Below are 14,155 nucleotides of genomic sequence, written 5' to 3' on the forward strand. Positions count from 1 at the left end.
GCCCGTTTTTGGGGAGCTCCTTGGCCGAAGTCCAAGGCAGGGAGCCTCTCTCTGCATTGAACTTCTTGCCTTTCTTTTCCCCGCCTTTCGGTCAGGCTCAGGCGTCCCCTCAAGTCTGTTTCGGGCATTTCCTTTCCTTTTTTCAACACCTTATTTTATCCCTCAGTCTTCCGTAAAGGTTTCAACTGAAATGTACCTGTGGGAAAAAAACATTTCTCCCACCGACTTCCTTTCTCTTATATTTATTTTTATTTATTTTATTTTTATTTATGTATTTGTCAAACAATTATAGGGTGGTCATTTGTACAAATAAAACATTAGATAAGTAATGAGAAAAAGTAATGATTTATTTTATTTTTATTTATTTGTCATACAAATATACTATCGTAGTATGTTTAACATAATATAAGTATAAAGTGGAGATAGAAAAGATAAAAAGACATTAAGACAGTAGGCACGAAGGTGCACTTATGCATGAACTTACATAGAACTTAACTTTATGGTACGGAGCGTTATTTCCAAAGGAACATCCTGCTTTTTGTTATTGCAGAATTGTGGTCGTCTTAGCAAACACGACCTATCATTGGCTTCGCCCTATTTTGTTACCTAAACCACAACTGGCTGAATTTGATACTTGTTTTAAGCCACAATCTGCCATTAATAACCACCATAGAGCCTAGATTCACATTATGTAAGGAAAAGCCAAATATGGCTTTATTTTATTTATTTTATTTATTAATTATATCTCTATGCCGTCCTCACAGTGTCTCAGGGTGGCGTGCAATGCCATAAATACAAAAATATATTTTAAAAATCTAATTTATTTTAAAAGACATGCAAATTGCTAAAAATATTTTTAAAAGCCATATACAGACATACACTAATCAAATTCAATCATTCATAATATCAGCCGGAGATAATCTCATCGTTCAAGGCCCCCATGCCCGCCAGCAGAGGTGGATCTTCAGAGCTTTATGGAAGACCAGAGGGGAGGGGGCGGTACATATCTGGAGGGAGTTTGTTCCAGAGGGCCGGGGGCGCCAAAGAGAAGACTCTTCCCATAGGTCCCTAACCGACCACTGGGATACATGAGGCAAAAGACGGTCCCAAAGGTAGTCTGGTCCTAAGCCATGTAGGGCTTTAGACTACATAAAGCTTTCGGAGAGGGGCGGCATACAAATCGTAAAAAAATATTATTAAATTATTATTATAAATTGTGCCCAGAGACCAATTAGCAGCCAGTGCAGCTCACGGAGTGATGTTGAAATGTGGGCAGATCTTGGTAGCCCCACTATATTTATTTATTTATTTATTTATTTATTTATTAGATTTGTATTTATTTATTAGATTTGTATGCCGCCCCTCTCCGTAGACTCGGGGCGGCTCGAACGGCTGCATTTTGCACAATTTCTAGTCTCCGAACACTCTTCAAAGGCAGCCCCATTAGTGAAGGGGTCTGCAACCTGCGGCTCAGGAGCCACATGCGGTTCTTTGGACTATTTGCTGGGGCTCCCTGTTGCGGCAGAGGGATGAAAGAGCTGTCAGCGTTGGTGGCTCTTGGTGGTCCTCAGCCATATGACCCTTGGTGGCTCAGTGGTTAGAGTGCAGTACTGCAAGCTGCTTCTGCTGACTGCTGGCTGTAGTTCACCAGTTCAAATCTCACCAGGCTCAAGGTTGACTCAGCCTTCCAACCTTCCAAGGTGGGCAAAATGAGGACCCAGATTGTTGGCGGCAATATATGCTGACTCTGTAAACTGCTTAGAGAGGGCTGTAAAGCACTCTGAAGAGGTATATAAGTCTAAGTGCTATTGCTATCCTATCACTGCAGTGGCATGGTTGGAGCCAATGCGGGAGCAAAGTGCCCCTCTACTTGCCTTTGCGCGGCAACAACATTCTGCCTTCATTGCAGTACATTTGCTGTTGCCGCCAGCAAAAAGGGCTGGAAGAGAATGGCGGGGGTGGATCTTGCAGGGTGGGGCTGATCCCCCAGGCCTGGCCTTCCTCCACCCTTGTCAACAGGGCCAAGAGAAAGAAGGTGGCGTGGGTAAGTGCTCCCTTCCCCCTGTTTCCCATAGAAAGCAAAACACGGAGCCACAAAACCTGGGTGGGAGGGGCCATGAGACTGGTGGGAGTGAGTGACATCAGGTTGGCCACACCCACCCAGGTTTTATGGCTCCTGTTGTTTTGTTTCCTGTAGAAAATGGGCCCAAGTGGCTCTTTGAATCTTTAAGGTTGCAGACCCCGGGTTAGTGTAATGTAACATGGCTTAGTACAGTGTTTTTCAACCAGTGTGCCGAGGCACACTAGTGTGCCGCGAGACATGGTCGAGTGTGCTGCGAAGCTCGGAGAGAGAAAGAAAGCGAGAGAGAGAGAAAGAAAGAGAAAGAAAGCAAGAGAGAGAGAAAGATAAAGAGCGAGAGAGAAAGAGAACGAGAGAGAAAGAAAGCAAGAGAGAGAAAGAGAACAAGAAAAAGAAAGCGAGAGAGAGAGAGAGCAAGAGAGAGAAAGAAAGCAAGAGAGAGAGAGAAAGAGAGGGAGGGAAGGAGAGAGAGAGAAAGACATAGAGGGAGGGAGAGAGAAAGAGAGCAAAAAAGAGGAAGGAAGAGAAAGAAAGAGGGATGGAGAGAGAAAGAAAGAGGAAGGAAGGGAGAGAAAGAGGGAGAGAGAAATAGAGCGAAAGGGAGGAAGAGAGAGAGAGAGAATTTTTTTGTCCAAACTTTTTTTAGCCCCCCCCTCCCCGCCCCGCTCAATGTGCCCCAGGGTTTCGTAAATGTAAAAAATGTGCCGCGGCTCAAAAAAGGTTGAAAATCACTGGCTTAGTATAATGTGTCATCTGAATGATAGATTTGTGTTACGTGGACCCTTTAGAAAGATAATTATGTTAAGTAAGGTAATAGGAATGGAGAAGTTGCTAAAAGCAAACTAGAGGATTTGAATCAATTCATTCTGACTATAAGCATTGTCTTAGTGTTAGTTTGTACTAATCCGCTTGATGTACTTATAGTGAAAATTGCAAGGGTTTCCCTGACCTGTGACAGAAAGTGGAAATTGTGTGATGCTTAGATGGATGTCTTAAAGAAGTAACCTATATGTGGATGAGGTTGGACAGAGAGATACAGTAAATGAATACAACTGCATAGTACAGTATTGTCTAGGATAGTAGAATTTGTTTGGAAATTTTTCTTTGGGAAATTTTGAAGGACGGTTCCTTTTAAGAGTATTCTACCTGACCTCTGAAGGTTCTTATGCTGTATATTCATTGATATGGTATTGATTGCCTTAAATAACAATCAAAATAAAGCACAAGTGTACTGTAGCTGAAATTTTTTCAAATGTATTGGATTTGCAGCAAAAAAATAGAAGAAGGCCAGGAATGATTTAGGAGTAGTGGTAGGCATGTAAGTTACTAATGCAATTTTTTCCAGTTGTTGGATTTGCTATAGTATCACCAGAATCAAATTAACTGATCCAGTAGAATTATTCAACAAGCACAGAGAAGTTATGTTCTGGCAGAATGGTGTGGTATTTTTCAAATTATAACCTGATTCAGCAGATTGTGTCATACAGTCAGTGGATCTTGTCTGATTTAAACTGAAAGCTGTAAAGCAGAAAGATCATTCTGGGTTAACTTGCCTCCCCCACCCCTGAACTGCACTGTACTGCTGGCTGGGAAAGCTAAATGCCTATTTTTGTTTAGTACCTCAACTATTACTATAAAATTTCAGTGGATTTTATTATAATGGTAATGCTGGAGTTGCAAAAAATGTATATAACTTTATTTTATTGTTTTGTTGGGCTTATTGAATACAGAAAATTTAAAAAATCTGCTTTCTTCATAAGCTAAAGACACAAATTCATGAGCATCAACCATTCAGGTATAATTTCTTGAGCTCCCATTCCCACATATACACGCTTAATGTACAAAAGTACATTAAAGTACATGTATGGGTATAGATTCTCTAAGACAGACCTGGGCATGGGACGGCCCACCCGCTGTCCATGACCGGCCCACCCGCTATCTGTGACCAAGTGTAATGGTTGATGTATAGCCATCTATACATTTCCGGTCACAATTCAAAGTGTTGGTTATGACCTTTAAAGCCCTTCATGGCACTGGACCAGAATATCTCCGAGACCGCCTTCTGTCGCACGAATCCCAGCGACCGATTAGGTCCCACAGAGTGGGCCTCCTCCGGGTCCCGTCAACTAAACAATGTCGGTTGGCGGGCCCCAGGGGGAGAGCCTTCTCTGTGGCGGCACCGACTCTCTGGAACCAACTCCCCCCGGAGATCAGAACTGCCCCTACTCTTCCTGCCTTCCGTAAACTCCTCAAAACCCACCTTTGCCGTCAGGCATGGGGAAACTAAACATCTTCCCCTGGGCACGTTGAATTTATATATGGTATGCTTGTGTGTGTGTATGTTAGTATAGGGGTTTTTCTTAAATTTATAATATTTTAATTAATTGGATTATGTATTGGATTGTCTTTTCACTTGTTGTGAGCCGCCCCGAGTTTTCGGAGAGGGGCGGCATACAAATCCAAATAATAAATAAATAAATAAATCTGGCAACTGCAGTATTTAAGTCTAAATGCTATTGCTATCTAAATGCTATTTATGATTAGATCGTGTGCATACGGTAAAATGAACTCCGGAGTCAGTTTATACCAGTGTTTTTACATCTTAACATTTCTAAACAGATCTAGCGTAGCATTTAGATTTATATACGTACTGCTTTATCTACATCTACACCTACATCTATATACAGTATTGGGTAGAACTGAGTTAATTATATTAGTCCGGCCCTCTAAAACCATCCCAATTTCTCATGCGGCCCCATGGCAAAATTAATTGCCCACCCCTGCTCTAAGACATGGTTTCTCAATCTTAGCAACTTTAAGATATACGGACTTTAATTCCAAGAAACACAGCTCTAAGATTCGTTAGTGTGTACATAAAATTGAAAAGGAATTTACAATATGTCACAGGAGTACACTCCCTCACATTTTGTAAATATTTAAGTACAGTGGTATCTCTGCGTAAGAACGCCTCTACTTAAGAACTTTTCTAGATAAGAACCAGGTGCTCAAGATTTTTTTGCCTCTTCTTAAGGACCCGAGCCCGGAAAAATTTCCCAGGAAATTTGAGAGTGGCATGAAGGCCCGGCCAGTTTCCTGCCATTCCCCCTTTAATTCTCTGGCTTTTCTGGGCTGGCAGAGGAGCCTTTCAATGGTACTTAAGGAGTCTTTGGCAGCCCAGAGCGAACGGAGCATTTTCCTTTCTCTGGGCGCTTGGAGAGGGAATAAACCACTTCACTGTGGTGACTCCCTCACGCTGCCTCCCATACACCTGGTGCGAGGTTGCCTCCTGGAGGGTCTGGGTGCAAACGGGGGCGCTAACCTCACCTTTTTCTTGCGGCAGTGACTGTCCTCCTCCTCCTCTTCCTCCTCCTCCCATCCAAATTCTGAGCTTTTATTTCTTTCCTAATGGGTTTGCACACATTATTTGCTTTTACATTGATTCCTATGGGAAAAATTGCTTCTGCTTAAGAATGTTTCTACTAAAGCAGAGGTCCCCAACCTTTTTTGCACCAGGGACCGGCTTTCAGCTAGACCAGTTTTCCATGGCCCGGTGGGGGGGGGGGGGGAGCTAGCTGTCAGCGGCGCTGTAAAAGGGGCGATCAAGAGAGGAATGGGTGAATGAATGGACGGAGGGTGGGAAGGAAGGAAGGAAAGAGGGAAGGTACAGGAACAGAAGAAGGGTGCAAAGAAGCAAAGAAAGGTGTGAAAGGGGAGAGTAAGAGAGGAAGGAGTGAAAGAAGGGAATGAGGGAGGAAAGAAGGGAGGAAGGAAAAGGAAAGCAAGAAATGGAGGGAGGAAAGGAAGGGAGGAAAGGAAGGAAGGAAGAAAGAAGGAAAGAGGGAAGGGACAGGAACAGAGGAAGGAAGCAAGGAAACTTATGAAAGGGGAGAGTAAGAGAGGAAGGACTGGAGGGAGGGAGGGAAGAAGGTAGGAAGGAGAAAGAAAAGAAATAGAGGAAGGAAAGGTAAAAGAGAGAAAGAAAAAGAGCAAGAAAGAAAGAAAGAGAAAGAAAGAAAGAAAGAAAGAAAGGCAACTTCAAAGAAAGGCTCACTGAGCATCTCTCACTCTCTCTCTCTTTCTATCCCTCTTTCTTTCTTTCTCTTCCTTTCTCTCTCTCCTCTTCCTTTATCTCCTCTTTCTCTCCCCCCTCTCTCCCCCTTTCCCTCTCTCTTTCTCTCTCCCTCTCTTGCTATCTCTCCCCCTTTCCCTCTCTTTCTCCCTCTCTTTCTCTCTCTCCCCCCTCTCTCTTTCTCTCTCTCTCCCCCTCTTTCTCTCTCTTCTTCTCACTTTCTCTCTCTTGTTTTCTTTCTGTCTCTTTTGCTTTCTCTCTCTCTCACTCTTTCTCTCTTGTTTTCTTTCTCACGCTCTTTCTCTCTCTTGTTCTCTCTCTCTTGCTATCTCTTTCTCTCCCCCCCTTTCTCTCACTCTCTCTTTCTCACTTTCTCTCTATCTTGCTGTCTGTTGCTTTCACTCACTCTCGTTCTCTCTCCGTTCTTCTCAGCGGTGACGCGCGCACGCCCTGCCCGCCTCACATTTGCCGAGAGGACTTTCGCCCCGGGCTCTCAGCAAGGGGGTTTGCATGAGAGGCGGGGCCGGCGGAAGGTGATATTCAATGTCGGGGGCGCACGGGCGGTTTTGCGCGCGCTCCCTATCTCCCTGCTAGCCCACTCGGAATACGTATTCAAAATAAGAAAAGCCTTTGCCGGCGAAGGCTTTTCTTATTTTGAATACAGTATTCCGAGTGGGCTAGCAGGGAGATAGGGAGCGCGCGCAAAACCGCCCGTGCGCCCCCGACATTGAATATCACCTTCCGCCGGCCCCGCCTCTCATGCAGCCCCCTTGCTGAGAGCCCGGGGCGAAAGTCCTCTCGGCAAATGTGAGGCGGGCAGGGCGTGCGTTCCGGGTGCGGGAGGAGCTGCGGTGAAAGGCAGGAGGTGGCAGAGGAGCAGAGGGGGCAAATCGGGCGGGCGGTGGGCAGCGCGGAAAGGCCGAGGGGGCCCTGGCGCCGCGGACCGGCTGAAAACCCCCAACGGCCCGGGCCCGGTCCGCGGACCGGCGGTTGGAGACCCATGTACTAAAGAACCTGGTCACAGAATGAATTAAGTTCTTAAGTAGTGATGGGCGAACCCAACGGTGTTCGGGTTCGGCAAGTTCGGACAAACTTTACGCAAAATTCGGCCAAACCTGAACTGAACCCAAACGGAATCCCACCAAGAGATTCCGGGGGTGGAGCTTTGATGTCACGTATACCGGCAGGTTGCTAAGGACGCCAAGGTGATCGCTTCCTGGATTCCATGGAATCCAGGAAGTGATCACCTTGGCATCCTTAGCAACCTGCCGGTGACGTCAAAATTCCGAAAGTCGAACGCGACCCCGAACTTTGCCCAAAGTTTCAAAAAGTTTTGGGTGTGTGTTCAGCATACCGAACACCGCAAAATTCAGTACGGACCCGAATTGTGTGGGTTCGGTTCGCCCATCACTATTCTTAAGTAGAGGTACCACTGTATATCTTTTTATGTGACAACACTGAAGAAATGACACTTGGCTACAATGTAAAATAATGAGCATACAGCTTGTATTACAGTGTAATTATGCTGTCCCCTCAAAATAACCCCACACAGCCATTAATGTCCAAACCTCTGGCAACAAAAGTGAGTACACCCCTAAATGATAATGGGGCCCAAAGTGTCAATATTTCGTGTGGCCACTGTTAAGGAGCGTGCAGACCTCTTGAATTATCAAGGACATGCACAGAGCAAAACATGGGATTTCAGCAGATATCCAGGAGGTATGAGTAATTATTCAGTCATACAAGACAGATAGTTAAAGTGTATAAAATAGTGTTTACTTTAGAAATAGCGCAGTCAAGTAAAACGGTCTGGTCATTCACATTCAGATCAGTCAATATCTCTCAATACAATAATATTACACGCCTGTCTTTGTCTTACCTATCAGACACACTGTATAGCTGTCCCTTCTATATCCTTTTTATACCTGGTTTTTATTTGTAAATAGGGCCACCAATCAATTTTTATGTTTTGTTCTTCCAATTGTTCTCTAGTCTTCAGTTCTCCTGCTGGGTCTAATACAGTGATGGCAATCCTATGGCACGGGTGCCACAGGTGGCACGTGGAGCCATATCTGCTGGCACGTAAGCTGTTGCCCTAGCTCAGCTCCAACGTGCATGTGTGTGCTGGCCAGCTGATTTTTGGCTCACACAGAGGCTTTGGGAAGCTGTTTTTGGCTTCCAGAGAGCCTCCGGGTGGATGGGGGAGGGAGATTTTACCCTGCCCTGGCTCCAGGGAAGCCTTTGGAGCCTAGGAAGGGCCAAACACGAGCATACTGGGCCCACCAGGGGTTGGGAAACAGGTCGTTTCCATCTTCCAGAGGGCCTTTGGGAGGCGAAGGAAGCTGTTTTCGCCCTTCCCAGGCATTGAATTATGGGTGTGGGCACTTGCGCATGCACAGTAGCATCCATGCACACTCTTTCGGCACACCTGTACTCACTTTTGTTGTCAGCACTTTAGACATTAATGTCTGTATCTTGTGTTATTTTGAGGGGACAGCACATTTACACTGTTATACAAGCTGTATACTCACTACTTTACATTGTAGACAAATGTTATTTCATCAGTGTTGTAATATGAAAATATATACTTAAATATTTATAAAATGTGAGGGGGTATACTCATTTCTGAGACATGCATGTTTTGCTAAGTGATCAAGCAGTGGTTGCTTTTGATGTTTCATGTCTAGTTTCTTTTTTAAAATTATTCTATTATTTTTCTTTGTTAATCTTAGAACACATTTTGTACTGTGTGTGCATTATTCTTTGCCTCCGTGTATAAACAGAATGTTTTTGAAGTAATAAAATCATGTTTTAGTGACTTTGCATAATCATTGCTTTGGAAACTTTTGGGGAAAAAATATAGTAAGTTTGGGACTGAATATCTAAAATTACTTTTGAAAGTTAATTATAACTTCATTTTCTTATAAATATATCTGAAAAGAAAGGTAATGCTTCCTGGAATATATACAGGGAGTCCTCAGTTAACAACCACTCATTCAATGACTATTTGAAGCTATGACAGCACTGAATGAATGGTGGTTACTTACAACTGGTCCTTGAAGTCCCAACTGCCCAGCAGCCCCTTAGTCACATGATCACGATCTCATCACTTCCCAACCAGCTCACACTTATCTACAACATCCTGCAGTCATGTGATTGTGATATGTAATCGTCCTGGCTTCTGAGAAGCAATGTCAACAGAATCCAGCAAAAAAAGTCGCAGGTTATTTGGGTTAGACCAGTGATGGCGAACCTATGGCATGCGTAGCCATATCGGATGGCACATGATCTGTTGCCCTAGCTCAGCTCCAATGTGCATGTTGTGTGCCAGCCACCTGATTTTTGACTTGCACAGAGGCTCTGAGAGGGCGTTTTTTGCTTCCAGAGAGCCTGCAGGGAGATGGGGAGGGTGTTTTCACCCACCCCCGGCTCCAGGGAAGACATTGGAGCTTGGGGAGGGCAAAACATGAACCTACGTGGCCCACCAGAAGTTGGGAAAGAGGCCATTTCTGGCCTCCAGAGGGACTCCAGGGGCGTGGGGGAAGTTGTTTACGCCCTCCCCAAGCATTGACCTATTGGTGTGGGCACTCGTGCATGTGTGATAGGGTACACCCATGCTTTTTCGGCACCTGAGGCAAAAAAAGGTTCTCCATCACTGGGTTAGACTCTCCAGGGGATTGTATTAGAAGCCCTTCAAGGTCCCTTCCAACTCTGTTATTCTGTTATTTTCCCACATGTGCTCTCTTCTTGAATCTGGTTGTGCTTGTGCTGTGTCTCCCCTCCTTCATCCAGCAGCCGCCATTTATCTGGCCTGCTTGCAAGCTGCCTTGGGACTTACGGCTTATGGCTTCCTGCTCTCTTCCCCATTGACCTTGGTTGTTGGAAACTGGCAGGAAGTTGCAAGGTGGCATTGACTTAATGACCCATGTTCCTCAGTTATAGCAAGAGGGAATGCAGGGATTGCTGTTGCTATGTGGTGTGATTACCTGATGGTGCACTTTACAGTCACATTACTTAGCAATGGAAATTCAGGTCCCAACTGCCATTGTTAAGTAAGGATTGTGGATTGTAACCCATAGGCTGCCTACATAGAATAGATGTAGGCAATGGACCATCTCCTATCTTTCTGTGTCATTACAAGTGGCAAATATCTCTACTACAGTGGTTCTCAACTTGGGGTTTGGGACCATGGGAAAAGACAAATTTCCCATGGTGTTAGGAATTAAAGCTTCTATTCTGGTGCCTTGGAACATATTTTTAAAATCTGACTAATCAGGTGTTTACGGTGGGGTCCTCCTCTGATCTTCCTGCCAATCAGCTTAAAGCTCTGTTGGGAGAATTGGTGCTAGATTTATGGTTGGGGGTCACCACAACGTGAAAAACTGTATTAAGGGGTCGCAGCATTAGAAAGGTTGAGAACTACTATATATGCTCTAGTTGATGTTTAAATATTTAGCAATCTGCAAATTATTGTAGGTTAAAAGCATAAGTTAAATAATCAATTTTAGTAAAGAGTTGAACATTTGATGTTTTACATATGCTATTTGAACACAGCATCTGTGCTCTGTGTAACACAGCCATCCATGATTTAGTGTTATGAGAAAAAGGCAAATAATTTGATTTGCATATTTAGAACAAGAAAACTAGTTTGGTAGCTTCCAACTCCTGGTTTCCTCAGGTTTCCTCATTCTTCCCAGAGTTTTTAAAATATCAACTAGTAATTTGTTTTATAATAATAAGAAATCTCCAATGGTGTTTAATATTTGAAGGGGAAAAAAAGCCAAATTAGATATGCCTCATCTTGTAAGAGATTAGATTATACAGTGGTACCTCATGATACGAACCTCTCGTCTTACGAACAACCCGAGATACAAACCCGGGGTTCAGAAATTTTTTGCCTCTTCTTACGAACTTTTTTCTTCTTACGAACCCGCCGCCGCCGCGGAGAAGCCCCGCCACCCGGCTGTCGCTTTTTGAAACATCCGGGGGGCTTCTCAGTGTCCTCCTGAACCCAAACGCCAAACCCGAACTTCCGTGTTCGGCGTTCGGGAGGCCGCCAAGAAGCCCCCCAGCTGTTTTAAAAGATGACAGCCGGGCGGCGGGGCTTCTCGGCGGCCTCCTGAACCCCGAACCCAGAGGTTCGGCAAAAGTTCGGGTTTGGGAGGCCGCTGAGAAGCCCCGCCGCCTGGCTGTCATCTTTTAAAACAGCCGGGGGGCTTCTCAGTGGCCTCCCGAACGCCAAACCCGGAAGTTCGGGTTTGGCATTCGGGTTCAGGAGGACGCCGAGAAGCCCCCCAGCTGTTTTAAAAGGTGCCAGCCAGGCGGAGGGGCTTCTCAGCGGCCTCCCGAACCCGAACTTTTACCGAACTTCCTCGTCTTACGAACCTAATTGGTTCCCCGGGGAGGTTCGTAAGACGAAATGTTCATAAGACGAAACATTGTTTCCCATAGGAAACAATGTAAAGTCAATTAATCCGTGCAACAGCAAAAAAACCCGCAAAAAACCGCCGCCGTCCGGCTGTCACCTTTTGAAACAGCCGGGGGGCTTCTCGGCGGCCTCCCGGACGCCGAACCCGGAAGTTTGGGTTTGGCATTCGGCGTTCGGGAGGCTGCCGAGAAGCCCCCCGGCTGTTTCAAAAGGTGACAGCCGGACGGCGGCGTTTTTTTGCGGGTTTTTTTGCTGTTGCACGGATTAATTGACTTTACATTGTTTCCTATGGGAAACAATGTTTCGTCTTATGAACTTTTCGTCTTACGAACCTCCCCCGGGAACCAATTAGGTTCGTAAGACGAGGTATTACTGTATTTCAGTCCGATGCTGAATATTGCAAGTTGGATATGTTTTGTTTTAAGTATGGATTAGCTGTTTTCTAAGAAGTAATAGGAATGATATGGCCAGGAACCTCAAATATCTTAATGTATTTGTACTATGTTCATCTTCAAATGGAACATAAACATAGTTAAAATTTATTAATATTGTGAAAAATCTTATATTTATGCATTACTCTGATTTTCTGCTCAAAGTATGAGCTATGTCAGTGAAAAATATTTTTATGATTTATATGAAAATAAATACTAGTTTCCCTCCAATATTTTTGTTGGTCATTTCTTCAGTGATGATTTAACAACATATTGAAACACTATCATAGATCAAATATTACTTGCATATACTTATATCATTTAGGTTTTGAGATGGCATTAGGAGAACATCTACCATATGCTGGAATATAAATACTACTTATAAACTAAATACAGTACTGTAGTGGTATGATAATTAATGTACTGTATTCTAATCACAAATCACTAAGTGAGAAAATTGGAATCATTTACTATAAGCAAATTGGAGATAGTTTTTATGTTGATACTAGGGATATTGCTTTAATTGGATAAATTTAGATAATTTTGAGAATATGCTTTTGAAGCTGTTTTGAAGAGAATGAGTCACCTTATATGGTGGTTAAGGTTTCCATAGAAACTGAGGATATTGCTAAAGACAGATGGTTGGTTGCAATTTAAGCATGTTTCTAGCATTAGCTATTCATTCAGAAGAGTAAAATGTCCTGCTCTTTGTCCCTTTGGCAGCTCCTCCCATCTTTGAGAGACAAACAAACCATAGCTGAGGTTAACTTTGCAGATTTTCCAGTCTGTGTTAATATCTCCTACCAATGTTATATTTTGTCAAGCTAGACTTCCTACACAATATTTTTATAGTCAACTGAAGTGCAAGTGTAATGTAGATATACATTTTGATATGACTGATAACATAAATATATTAATGTCATATCAGCTATAAAATATGCAGTGCCCTCAATGATTTATTGAAATTATGATATAATGCTTTATATGGAGATATTTTTGCTGTTGTCTTTCTAATATTAGATATAGCCTTGCTTTGATCCATATTTACAATATTCTATTTTGGAGTTGATTATGGAATACATTACCTGACTCTGTAGTTTCTTTCCCAAACCCCCGTAACTTTAACTTTAATCTGTCTGCTGCTGACCTCACCCCACTCCTAAGAGGTCTGTAAAGGGTGTGCATAAGCGCCTTAATATGCCTACCGTCCCTGTCCTAAAGTCCCCATATGTTTGTAAAATATCATGTACTCAAAACCATGCTTATACTTTTAATATATTCACATTAATGTTTATACAGTGGTACCTCGAGATACGAGTTTAATTCGTTCCGGACCTGGGCTCTTAAGTCGAGCAGCTCTTATCTCGAACGACTTTTCCCCATAGGAATTAATGTAAATAATTTTAATTGGTTCCAGCCCTCAAAAAACTCACAAAGTTAGTCTAAATTATGCAGAAAGACATGTTTTTAATGAAGAAATGTACATGTACATATAAATGAATAATGAAGTTTCTTTCACTTAACTTGTAAACTTTCTTAAACTTTTAAATTTACATATGTTCAACTTCTCTGCCACCCAATCCTGTAGGACAGAGGTCCCCAACCCTTTTTGCACCAGGGACCGGCTTTAAGCGATCAAGAGAGGAATGGGTGAATGAATGGACGGAGGGTGGGAAGGAAGGAAGGAAAGAGGGAAGGGACAGGAACAGAGGAAGGAAGCAAGGAAACTTATGAAAGGGGAGAGTAAGAGAGGAATGAGTGAAGGGAGGGAGGGAGGGAAGAAGGTGGGAAGGAGAAAGAAAAGAAGAAATAGAGGAAGGGAAGGTAAAAGAGAGAAAGAAAAAGAGCAAGAAAGAAAGAAAGAAAGAAAGAAAGAAAGGGGGAAGGGACAGGAACAGAGGAAGGAAGCAAGGAAACTTATGAAAGGGGAGAGTAAGAGAGGAAGGACTGAAGGGAGGGAGGGAGGGAAGAAGGTGGGAAGGAGAAAGAAAAGAAGAAATAGAGGAAGGGAAGGTAAAAGAGAGAAAGAAAAAGAGCAAGAAAGAAAGCTGCAAGCACCCCCCCCGAGCCCCCCAGGCCGGCTGCAACCTTTTAAAACACGCGCGCCGCTTCGCAGCTGTCTCCTGAAGCCGAACGCAGAAGTTAGC

The 14,155-nt window shown here is 43.7% G+C and overlaps 1 protein-coding gene across 2 annotated transcripts in view; it reads left to right on the plus strand.

The window, feature by feature from the left end:
- ARHGAP1 (Rho GTPase activating protein 1) overlaps positions 1-14,155 on the plus strand; it is a 44,310-nt gene that overhangs the window by 1,828 nt on the left and 28,327 nt on the right. The window lies entirely within an intron of this gene.

This window comes from Erythrolamprus reginae, chromosome 1 (assembly GCF_031021105.1).
Source record: "Erythrolamprus reginae isolate rEryReg1 chromosome 1, rEryReg1.hap1, whole genome shotgun sequence".
NCBI classification, from domain to species: Eukaryota; Metazoa; Chordata; class Lepidosauria; order Squamata; family Dipsadidae; genus Erythrolamprus; species Erythrolamprus reginae.